Below are 12570 nucleotides of genomic sequence, written 5' to 3'. Positions count from 1 at the left end.
AGCCGAGCGGTCTAAGGCGCTGCAGTCATGGACTGTGCGGTTGGTCCCTGCGTAGGTTCGAGTCCTCCCTCGGGCATGGCTGTGTGTTTGTCCTTAGGATAATTTAGGTTAAGTAGAGTGTAAGCTTAGGGACTGATGACCTCAGCAGTTAAGTCCCATAAGATTTCACACAAATTTGAACATTTTTTTGAATTAGTGGCTACTTGCTGTCATTGGTGCATAACGTATCCCAGAAACAGGCGCGCAGTTTTAGCTATCCATAACTGATAAAGTTGCTACAAAATTAGACTTTCCAAATACTGACACGCACAGCGGAGGTAGTGTGCGACAGTGATAACAGAGCACAGAGCCCTGTGTGGCTTATCGCGAGCTGCAGGCATCTGGCAGCAGAGGAGCAGCTGTAGAGGCGAAGCGCCCGTTCGCTGCTGCTGCTGCTGCCGCTGCTGCTGCTCCGTGGGCGAAGAAAGGAAAGGCGTGTGACGTCACTGCCAGGGCGCGCGCGGCGCGCTGCGGCGGGAAACGAGGTTACGGTACACGAGTAGAGTGGATTCGCCGTTGGCTGCGGCACCTGCGCCTGCGCGCCAGCTCCTTCCTGCATATCCCCGCCTCGCTAGATGGTTCAAATGGCTCTGAGCACTATAGGACTCAACTGCTGTGGTCATTAGTCCCCTAGAACTTAGAACTACGTAAACCTAACTAACCTAAGGACATCACACACATCCATGCCCGAGGCAGGATTCGAACCTGCGACCGTAGCGGTCGTGCGGTTCCAGACTGTAGCGCCTTTAACCGCTCGGTCACTCCGGCCGGCGCCTCGCTAGAGTCGCCAAAATTCCTTATCGTAGTCGTCCTAGTAGCAACACTCGGACAACCTCGCCCAGCTCCACAAAGGGCGTCACGTATTTTACTGTCCACTGTGCTGTGATGAATGCGCATAGACTATTTTTTTCTTTTTTTATGGCAGTCCCGTGGGACGGCGAGAGTGAAATGTAGTGTCAACAAGTGGTCTGTTCTCCTCGAAAAACACCGGATTTGTCCCTAGATTTTGACTTTCTCGTGCAACGAATGAACATTAATAAAGAGTAACGTAGAAGTTTTGTTTCATTCTCTGCAGTGGCTCAGAAAATGAGAGTACGTGACATTGACGGTGGTAGTTAGTGGGCGTGCTACAGCCGATTGCCACATCGAGCTACCATTCCTAATTTCCGGTATTGTTTTCGAGGTGATGTTTCACTATCTTGAGGCAATACTGACCCTACGACTTATATTAGAAGCTAGATTAAGAAAAGGCAAACCTACGTTTCTTTAAATTAGCTCGGTTGAAGTTTGGTTACTTCCTTAAAATTATCAATGCCGCTTCATTCTTAAACCGCTTACAAATGAGCTAGTGTTCCATATATAACGACGAGACATTAAATTCTAACCTCCTGCTTTTCTCGGTGATCATCTGTAATGTTAGAAAGAACCTTTTACAGTAGTGATAGACATTAGACCTGCGATGCTTCTGCTGAAGTTCGCGAACTTTCTTGGATATTTTTCCTGCATAAAGCAGTTCTATCCCACATTAAATTTATCTTGCGCTGTGTACTATTATGTAACAGTTGACAATTTTTGACGATACGCCATTTAGACATCAGTTTCAGTAATTACTTTTTTTTCCATCAGCGCACACGTGACGGCGAACCGACGACTTTGGTCGTCGCATACAGCACCGACAAACTTGGGTTGGTTGGTTGGTTGGTTTGGGGAAAGAGACCAGACAGCGTGGTCATCGGTCTCATCGGATTAGGGAAAGATTGGGAAGGAAGTCGGCCGTGCCCTTTCAGAGGAACCATCCCGGCATTTGCCTGGAGCGATTTAGGGAAATCACGGAAAACGTAAATCAGGATGGCCGGACGCGGGATTGAACCGTCGTCCTCCCGAATGCGAGTCCAGTGTCTAACCACTGCGCCACCCTGCTCGGTGACAAAGATGGGCTGGAAAGTCGTGGATAAACTGCGTGGAAAAACAGAAGCCCATAATGCGGCAGGACACTCCCTCATCTCTAACTGTTTAAATAAGTATAATAATATACTCTTTACGTCTAGTACGTATTTTACCAATACTGAACACACTACTCGAGTGTAGGATCGAAAAAACGCGGAAAATGATGCGAAGCAAACAACACTCTGTAATGAATGTACAGGATGTTCTCTAGCACTACAGAGCTGATGATACATTTGTAGACGCTATGCAGCCAAACAGGAATAAAACGACAGATGAGCTCCGTCATATGAACAACTCTTGTCACTGACCTTTTAGACATGTTCCGCTGGTACGTTACTGTACCCATTCAGGCAATAGCCGACGGCCGAGTTCTATCTCTTCTCTAATTATTTCGCTGTCTCCTTTCTTTATCGAAATATTCACCTCGTGCGGCATTTAGTCAAAGCGGTGACGCTTACTGACGAAAAAGAAAACAGCGGTTAGCTTGGCAGACAAGCTGAGTAATGAAATGCTGCCGACACCAATTGCCCGTACCCAAACACGACTTAATTTGATTACTTTGTACGTTCCTTGCACAAACGCCACTGCGTCGTCAGAGCGGTTTTGAGCACTGCCAAAGTACGCGTCCATAATGGTCTCCTGACACCACCATCCCGCGCGTCGACGTGTCCGTGATCAGTGTCGTCTGGAGGGGGGGGGGGGGCAGACAAGGAAACATTTTTACGTGGAGCGAGAGAAAGGTGGTAGCAGCAGCAGCAGCAGCAGCAGCAGCAGCAGCAGCAGCGCACCTGTCAGCGGGCGGCTCTTCTTAGCGCGAATATTTCCTCTTTTTTGTCCGCCTCTGCACGGTTTGAGGTGCCGCCGACAGCGCGCTCCTCGGAGCCGGACCGTGAAGGCTGCGCGCGATTCGTCGGCCGCCGGCCGCGGAACATCGATAATTTGGCAGCCGGCGGGCCGCGGGGAACGCTTGGGCACGCCGGGCGGCGACGGTGGGTGGGAAGAAGGGCCACTTCTCTCTTATGTGGGCGCCTACAACTCATCACTTAAATTATACGCCAGTGTCGCGTAATTACGTGACATAAGAGACGACTTCCCTCCTAAGCGCGCTACAAGTAGATCGGGCCTATGTCTTCCGCATATGGAGTGACGATGTGGTGTCACCGCCAGACACCACACTTGCTAGGTGGTAGCTTTAAATCGGCCGCGGTCCATTAGTACATGTCGTACCGGCGTGTCGCCACTGTTAGTAATTGCAGACCGAGCGCCACCACACGGCAGGTCTAGAGAGACGTACTAGGACTCGTCCCAGTTGTACGACCACTTTGCTAGCGACTACACCGACGAAGCCTTTCTCTCATTTGCCGAGAGACAGTTAGAATAGCCTTCAGCTAAGTCCATGGCTACGACCTAGCAAGGCGCCATTAATCATATCTAGAGAGAGTCTCACTTGTATCATCAAGAATGCTGTATACAAATGATGGATTAAAGTTAAGTATTCCAGCAGCTACGTACTTTTCTTTCTAGCATTCATTACGTATCCTGTTTCAGACTTAACGCAAGCCGGCGTGAGTTGACGCGTGCCCTTTGGGCTTCCTCGCCTTGTGTCTAGACTGTCTTGTCTAGACACAACAGACGAAATCACATCGGATGCGCTGGAAAAGCTGTAAAGTATTTCGAAGTCGTCCTCAGATAGTTCCCGTTATATATCAAAAGTGGTCTACAAAATAACACTTATTTTCCGTCAGTATATCGTTCTACTATTATGTAAAATGACCGGAATCAGAGTGAGTGAGAGGAAAAGTGGTACTCCCGCTTTTAAGGCCTATAGAAAAGGAATTTAAGGTACAAATAACTAAAATGCCTGTAGTAAACGTAATTATAATATTTCATTTTACATTTCATCAAATGAAGCACGAATTATTGTAGAGCTGGAATTTACATTCAGCGAAACCTTTCATTTCTCGGAAGTGGGAAAAGTTAAGTTACACCACTTTGCTCTTAGTGGCTCATATTAAAACCGCTTTTAACCATTTCCATATAATAAAATTTGTCGTCAGTCCCACAAATCGTGTGTCATGTTTTTTGTTCAATTATATAGTATTTCTAAATCCGTTAGAACGTGCTCATCAAATTTCTTTTAAATTTTAGTACAAATCGACAGTATATGAGGTTGCCTTTATTATATGACAGAAAAATTGGTAATGTTCCGTTAAGGCTGGTAACTCCGTAACTAAAAGAAATACTTAGTACATCGTTTGTACCATATATAGAAAAATGTAGTTCTTTAATACTGTGAGGACAGTATTATACTTCTTTTCACACTTCTGAATATGTCTGTCATTGCCCGAAACCGGTCGTTTTGAGATAATAAAACAGCGAGGGCAGAAAGAAAATAAAGCGCATTTTCTAGTTTCTCTTGAGTTGCTGTACTATGTCGGGAAAATTATTCCTTGTGGTTCGTGTCTGTTGAAGCAAGAAACTAGTAGAAGAAAAGTTTGAACAGACACATGCATCAGCTTCTTATTCACACAAATAATCTGAGTAACTAGTAGCATTATAGACAAGAGTCGCGATAAAATGATTAAGTCGTACGAAGACTGCCAGGTTTTTGAAGTCACATTTTCGATGCCCTTCCGGCAACGCTACAACCCTCTGAAAATTTCCACCATGGAAATTCGGCGGAAACAGCTGTCAAAATCCACACTGCATGACTTCCCAATATGTTCGAGCATTAAATCGTGGAAAATTTATTTAGTGTCTTGAACAGTCGATGTCCTTAAAGTTCAACGTGTAGTCTATTAATGTTTAAAGGCAAACTCAACCGTTGATTGTCGTCCGAGATTTTCATTGACGCTGTTGGTTAACAAACGAATCGACCCAGGGAACACCTTTGGCGATTCTGTTGCCCTTATACAATGGAAATCATAGCAAAAAAGCGATTTCTTGCATCGTTTCTAGCTGGAGAAAGACCAATATGTGCCAAAATTTACTCGGGTGCCACCCAATTTTAAAATAACCATGAATGTTTTATAGACAACTCACGCTAATTATGTTGTTCTTGTACACAATAACAAAAGCACGAAGTGCTTTACTTTCAAATGCGCAAGCTTGTCACAGTTCTGCATATTATTACTCAGAGCAAAACGAAAAGCAAAATGAGATTAGATTACCGATAGTGGAAAGTTTTAGCGGGAAAATTATTGCCGTCTCGTGTACAATTTCGGAATGAGCATATCGGACACAATTTTGGCGCTACTTCGCCTTTTGGAGTAAGTGAATTCGTTAAAAAGCTTGTAGTTTCTGTAAATTTCCTAACTCAAAACAGCTGGTACAGAGTAAAGTACTGCATGACTTTTGCTGCGAAGTCTAGGATAAACAGTGCTTCAAGTCGCGCATATACATGTAATGCTTCACAAGGCAAGCTCCCTGAGTTATCTGCCGTAATATAATCTCGCGTGACGAGAAGAAACTGCTGTTCGGGTCTTGTAGCGAGTGATGTCGAAAGCATGTAGAGTGGCGCGCAGGCAGGCGGCTGTGTTTGTCGACCGAGCGGCGCTGCGCGTGGGTCGCACAAGCGACCAACCACGAGCCACCAGCTGAGCGCCGGACAAAGAACCGAACGAAGCGGCGCGTGCGCGCCGGAGACTTCAATGCGCGGTTGGGACAGCGCCCGGGCCCTCGCAGGTAGCGAAAACAACCTGGCGCAGCCCCCGCGCTCTCTACCGACCCAACCTGTGGCGGTACACCTGAGCTCTCTGGCAGCCTCAAAATGCAAGTGAGCCGAGGGGAAAGAGAAGAAAAGGCTCAGTTAATTCATCCACTTTAATTACCCTGATTCCTGTCTCTATTGTGCGTGTTTCCAGAGAAATATATTCGCTCAGGAAATTTAATCGCTGTAGAAGGAAATTTTGTAGAAATAAAGAAAGTCAAACTAAAAGAAAAAGTGTCTAACTGACTTCTGTTTTTCATCCTGTGGATCTGCACGTCTTCTTTGGATGGGTATTGGGAGCCATTAAGCCCTTTCCTAAATCTGCAACAGTAAACGGCTAACAGCTTCCAATTTTCCTTTACACTACTTTCCTTTTATACATATACTTAGTCTTAAATGTGCTGTCAGTTGTTTTGGATGCTGTATACTCAGTAACGTGACGGAACACCGACCAGAGTAGCCGTTAGGTTAATGACACTTTTTTCACCCGTTTCACTGGAAAATTACGTATTCCACGGATCATTTTACACTGAACAGATTTAAATTTTAAACAACAGTTCTAAATCAGCTATGAAACTGTTTTATGCTATTTCAATACAATGTTGCACTGATTTGTTCCTCTTACCATTTAGAATTAAGTTTCCTCTGTAAGGGGAGGGTGTCCAGGACACAAAAACACGGAAAAAGTGGTAGTTAACTGCTGCCACATAGCATCTTGTCCACACTACTTAAATATCAAACCCTATTATTGTTTAGAGACAGTTAACTTTCGTACATGCTACCAAATTTTACACAGAACGGCAGCTGGGAGAACTAAGAAAATAATTTTCTCTCACCACATAAATTTATCTGAACAATACTGCCAAAATTATGTATCTTATTTAAAGAAAGGAGCAGTCTGTCATACCTTTGTTTTAATTGGAAGACCTTTATAACACGGCAGAATGGCTCAGGTGTAGGCCCACAGGAGGAAGGACTTCAAGGGTGCACTTTGTAACAGAAGCGTAGTTCAGACCAAACCTGTCCAGCGCAGAAACACACGGCTGTTGTGGACGGAGAGGAGGAGAATATAAATCTCAAGGGTCTGGGAATCTGTACGTCTTTGCACACGAATGTGCTGCATATTGATGCAACCAGATCGTGGACGCTAAGAATGCTGTGATCCAAAACATAGCACTGATCGATGATGGTAATCGTTGTGAGCACAGTCACTACATGGACCCGAAGAAACAATCAGATAAAAAGGTTGCTTCTTGGTTCACTATCGTTTATCTTAATTGTTCCGCACATGATTCGACATCTATTTCGTTGCTACGGTATTCTTAAGCCGGTTAATAATGGGCACGGATGAGCAGTTATCATTAACGGCAATAGTGTGATGTAGCACTTGAAGCCTTAGTCAGATCATCTTAATTTCCTAAAAACTTCAGCAGTTACGATCAGAATAGCATTGGGGCATAGCGAGGGTTTAGTGCGAGCAGCGGTATCATCGTTTAGAGCGTTTAATTTTTTTTTTTTTCTCTTTCTAAGCGACCAGTGCGTCACAATGTTCAACAATCTTAAGTGTGAAATTCTATGCAGAATGAATACGGGGTAAAGTGTAACTACATAGGTTAAACAGCGGTAGCCTTACGGTGATTTGTTCGGCGATTCTACGAATAATTGTGAGCTGAGATTTTATATAAGTTAACTACAGTATTCTGCAAAAAGAAGTATGTATAAATTAAATCGCCGTTTCTGGTATACTCAGTATCAGCTCTTTCTATCTGCCGTTTTATTTACTTGAGAAACATTCTGTACCTACATAACAATGCAGTCAACACGAATATCTAAGTAAAAATATACAATGCTGCTGCCTCGTCAGATTATACGCTCTCCTTTTATTATGTGTCGCACGACGCAAGCAAACTGTATACTCTCTCTCTCTCTTCTGATCTCTTAATTCCCTGGACTACACAGAGCAAAGCCGTAAGCGCACCAGCTAGCCGGGTATTTACGTTGGCTACAAGCATTTTCTCCCATCAAGAACATGGTGCCGTTAGCGCAGCCTTGCACCCAGCTGCATTCCGCCGCAGGTCCGACCTCCGACATTAAACAAGCACTGACGAAGGGGCGTTTGCTGAGAGCAGCCGGCGTTACACATACTGGAATAATAACTGAAATTCTTAACTGCCTCTCAGCTAAATTATGATTTGTGACATCACATAAATAATAATAATTTAGAATTCTTGTTCGCTGAGAATCTTTTTTCTTCGCTGCAGGGACATATTTTGGCAATAAACTTACTAGTTAATGTCTTTGGCATTGCGGAAGTTTTCACTATTAACACCCTTTGACAATTTTGACATTTTTTTCCCCATTTAGTTGGATCGCAACAACCTTCTTAGCGGAAAACTACACGTTGTGGTCAGTCTATAGTCAAACTTAATTATGTTGAGAATAATTTTTATGTGGTGAGATAGTGCACACGCTGTACACATTACCGCACGACATTTTCTTAAAACATTCTGTACCCACCGTACCCTTAAAGTTTACAATGATTAAGGAAGTAAATAAAAACAAACATTTTTGTGGTGTTTGGGTCCTATTCCCCGTACGCTTACACTGATATAAATTTTTACGTGGTTCCCATGATAATATAGTTATGTTGGCTACTCGGAAATTGTATTCTTGTGGCCATACCATCGATCTGCGCCAGTATTTATTGAAGTAAAGTAACTGATGAATTCACAGTGCCATTCCTAGCTACAATGTGGGTTGTTGGCTGTACTGTTATCTCAAACAGTATGACATTCCTGGAGAAGAACCAGCGTGGTTTCAAGAAACGTTCATAGAAAACACGACTCCCTCGCAACATGATATCTTGTGTATCGTAGATGCAGCTAAACATGCAGATTCAGTCTAATATTTCTGAAAGTTGTTTAATACACTATATCGTTAACTGATAACCAAGATACGGCTATACGGGCACCTTCTAACACGTTTAATTGGCCTAAATAAGTTTTGTCAGACACAAGATAACTGTACATTCTGGCCCTTATTGACCGTAGAACACTAAAGGCAGGAAAATTTTACATTGTTACTAAACCATCTTAAATTTCACCACATATTTTATTCAAAGGATGTTATAATTTGTAGTTTATGCACTGGTTAATTACAGTTCTAAGGACTGCATTGTAACATCACGTACAAAATGTCCTATTTTACACCCTGTATTGACAATACCAGATTGGCGGGAACGGCAAATTAGTACGAACTGCAACCGTAAATTTTACGAGGGTTTGCAAAAGCCGGGACTACACAGTACGCAGCCGTGTATATGCAACAGAATCTAAAGTAGTCTCACCGTAAGCCCTCGAAGACAGCTCAACTTAATCGCTGATATTCTCAGTGTATATCAACGATTCTTCAGTTAGTAACAAGCAGCACTGCCGTACTGTTGGGTGCCTATGGCTGCTTTGCACTGAAGATAAATAGAAAAACCAATGCTCATAACAAAAAGGAGTGTATGGTATTCGATTACAATAAGTGTTAAATTCACGGAACCCGATGCAGCGTTCAGATGTCTTAAGCTAATACAGCGATTCGATATAAAATGTACTGAGCACACGACATAGATAGTCGGGACCAGTCTCCCAACTACTTCTCCTATTCCATCTTCTTCAGCTCTCATAACAGCAGACCAGTTCCTGTACAAGTTGTTGATAAGCTTCTGCCCCCTTTATTTGTCACCGATTACAAACGAATGTATTCAGTCAACATTACCAAAGGCCTTTTCTACGTCTAAAATTCCCATAAACGTGGCTCTGTCCGGATAAGGTTCTACAACACGCACGGAGACGTACATCTCGTAATTTTTCCTTTCACTCCATACACGAATGGGATGGACAGGCGGTGAATAATAATTTTAGTTACTAACTTTTAATATGCACTGTACAGTGAATTGCAGAGTGTATATGAAGGTGCAAAACTCATTGTAGTTGGCAGAATCGAGAGAAGGTAGGGTTGCGCCTGATTGTGTGTCCTGAAGTTGAAGCGAAGACGGCGAAACGTGTTCTGGTTAAAGTAAGAAACTATTTTTGAGTGACAGGTCATATTTCTTCACCGTAGTTGCAGCGATAAACATGTTTATGCGGCACGTGCCAGCGCCGAGGTGGGTATGACACAGTGGGAGGGCAGAGGAGGCGGTGGGTAGCGGCTTCCGCGCGGGCAGAGCAGGCGCGCAGTGTAGTGTAGTGTAGTGTAGTGTAGTGCAGGCTGGCAGCGCGGCGCGGCGGGGGGGAACTGTGCCAAGCTCAGGCAACACCAACACTGCCTTCACTTCTTCCATTTCCAACTGATCCTTGTACGTGGAAACCATACGTACTTGTTCCTTCTGTCGTATTATAAAACTATATTGTTATACTACCTCCGGGGCAAGACTTCGCTGTGTTTGTGTATTATTCTGGAGGTGATTTTTCTTATGAAATCTCACGATTTCTGTCCGCGATTGTTTTAACGATAGGTATGTTTTTAAAGATTCTACCCCGAGCAAAACAACTTTTCGTTCTTTTTCCTCACCTATGCTGATTTCCGTAACACTATCATTAGTGGTTTTCTATTTGCTTTACATCTTTTTTTTTCTGTGTCGCCGTCTGCTGTCGTACAGCTGATATTTCAATACAGCGGTAAAGACGGAAACTGACGTCGACATCGACGACGTGATGTACTGTTAAGTATTTTTGATAAACGCTTTTTTTAATATCGTGACAGTTCCAAAATGGTTCAAATGGCTCTGAGCACTAAGTGACTTAACATCTGAGGTCATCAGTCCCTTAGAACTAATTAAACCTAACTAACCTAAGGATATCACACACATGCATGCCCAAGGCAGGATTCGAACCTGCGACCGTAGCGGTCGCTCAGTTCCAGACTGAAGCGCATACAACCGCTCGGCCACAACGGCCGGCCATGACAGTTCCAACTTAACTGTATTCTCAACTAATATTTACTTATTGCCTGACTGGAAAATAAAACGAAACTCACTGATGAAGGTGTAACATCACCGAGTCATGAAAGAAGAGGGGGTGGGGGGGAAGGCAGATACGGTACCGGTATTGTATTTTGCTCAGAGACAAGTTCTCGAAAACATTATTTCAGGGGTATTTTCTGAGAAGCAGAACAGTGAGAAGCATTTATGTGTGCCAGATGAGAGGAATTTTATACCGAGTGTGTGACGGACAACCACCATGCGTATAGTTTGTGGAGAATTGTAGAGAAATGAGCAGTATCGAGTATACATTTAAAGGAAAGAATCCACGATACGCTACAACATTTCTTCTGGAAAGCATACTGCAGATTTTCTTCATGAAACGAGAAGACCCTCGTATATTATTTTGTCTGATCGTAGTAAATTAGTTTTATAACTACAGATACAACTTTATTTAAATTATTTTCTGACTGGAAGCTGACCAGCTATTAAACTAGTGCTGTTACGATTTTGTAAAGAAATTACCGCGCGACCGCTACGGTCGCAGGTTCGAATCCTGCCTCGGGCATGGACGTGTGTGATGTCCTTAGGTTAGTTAGGTTTAAGTAGGTCTAAGTTCTAGGGGACTGATGACCTCAGATGTTAAGTCCCATAGTGCTCAGAGCCGTTTTGAAAGAAATTAGGCATGATGATTCACGTTATAACATCGGGCGTGTGTCTGTGGGTTTAACTTCTCTGCTCTTAAGAAGACTGCAAAATTCGAAGTCTAAGCAAAGCTCGGTGCGGCAGTTCTCTTCCCGATCAGGCAACCTGCAGCTTCGTTTAAAAGGTAAGCAGTGTTCTGCCTCCTTGGCCCAGTACTTCCGATTAGCCTTACAACTCTTGCACCTTTTGTCTGACGAACAATTAACGGCATTAATACTTTTTTTTAATTATATGATCGGAATAATACGCAATACGCTGGCGTGCAGTGTGTGAAATCAAAATGGTTCGATGTAATCGGGAGCAAGAGAAATATCTTGAACTGTAATATGAATAAGAAATACTGTTTAATACTGAAAGTGCATAGGAGCTGCGCTTGTCTACGTGATGCAATCAGAACAACAAAACAGTGACAGAAAAGGTGGTGGGGGACCAGCGAAAGCGTTGTTCGCGGCCGTCGGCTGGCGAGCAGCAGTAGCGGAATGCCGCCTGCTGTTTGCTTACCTGAGCGCCGGCGCGGCTAGTGCGACGCCAGCAACATTGGCCACGTTTGAAGTTCAGTACAGCTTCACCGAGAGGTTGGGGGAGCTCGTCGTGAAAGGTGTAGGGGGCAGTAATGTGTATTTCTGAAGCAAGCGTACCGTCTGGGACTGATAAAAGCGGTAAACAGCTGGCTCGCTTCGAGGAAAGTACTCCACCGCTACAGTCAAGTCACTTTCACACGAAACGTTTGAGGCGAACCTCTCACACAAACACGGTATGTTTCTCGTAAGCAGTTTAATGTTAGATGTTTCCACGGCAGCACGGAGTGGCTGGTATCGGACGGTGTGCAGTTCCTTTGTCGCACGTGGCGCGTGTCCTGAGGAGGCCTGACGCACACGCACACGCAGCACGCACCGCCCGCACGCACACAGCCGCTGCTCGCATGCCCCGGCCGTGAGCTCGGCGCAGACTGCCGGCGCAGGTAAGACCGGACACCGGGCGGGCCACTCAAGGTGCGCCAGCGCCTCGGGCGGCTCAGGTAAATACGCCGGAGCAGGGGGGGAACCGGAGGCAGCGCGCGCCGCGCCGCGCCGGCCAGTGCCGCTCGCTCCCGCCCCTGCGCCGCTGAACGCCCCGTTTGTTTACATCTGACCGCCCAACTGCGCACGGCGAGCGAGCCGGACAGTCGAAGGGCGAGGAATGAAGCTTAGCGATTTGCGGC

General features: G+C 44.8%; 1 long non-coding RNA gene across 1 annotated transcript in view; it reads right to left on the bottom strand.

The window, feature by feature from the left end:
• The window catches only part of LOC126188889 (uncharacterized), a 181600-nt gene extending 169294 nt beyond the window's left edge, over positions 1–12306 (bottom strand). The window contains exon 1 of the long non-coding RNA XR_007537873.1: positions 11871–12306. This is a non-coding gene — a long non-coding RNA (uncharacterized LOC126188889). The remainder of the gene's footprint in view (positions 1–11870) is intronic.
• Positions 12307–12570: the final 264 nt, after the last annotated feature.

Source organism: Schistocerca cancellata, chromosome 5, assembly GCF_023864275.1.
Source record: "Schistocerca cancellata isolate TAMUIC-IGC-003103 chromosome 5, iqSchCanc2.1, whole genome shotgun sequence".
In the NCBI taxonomy this organism is placed as follows: domain Eukaryota; kingdom Metazoa; phylum Arthropoda; class Insecta; order Orthoptera; family Acrididae; genus Schistocerca; species Schistocerca cancellata.
This window is presented reverse-complemented; position numbering and strand designations above follow the sequence as displayed.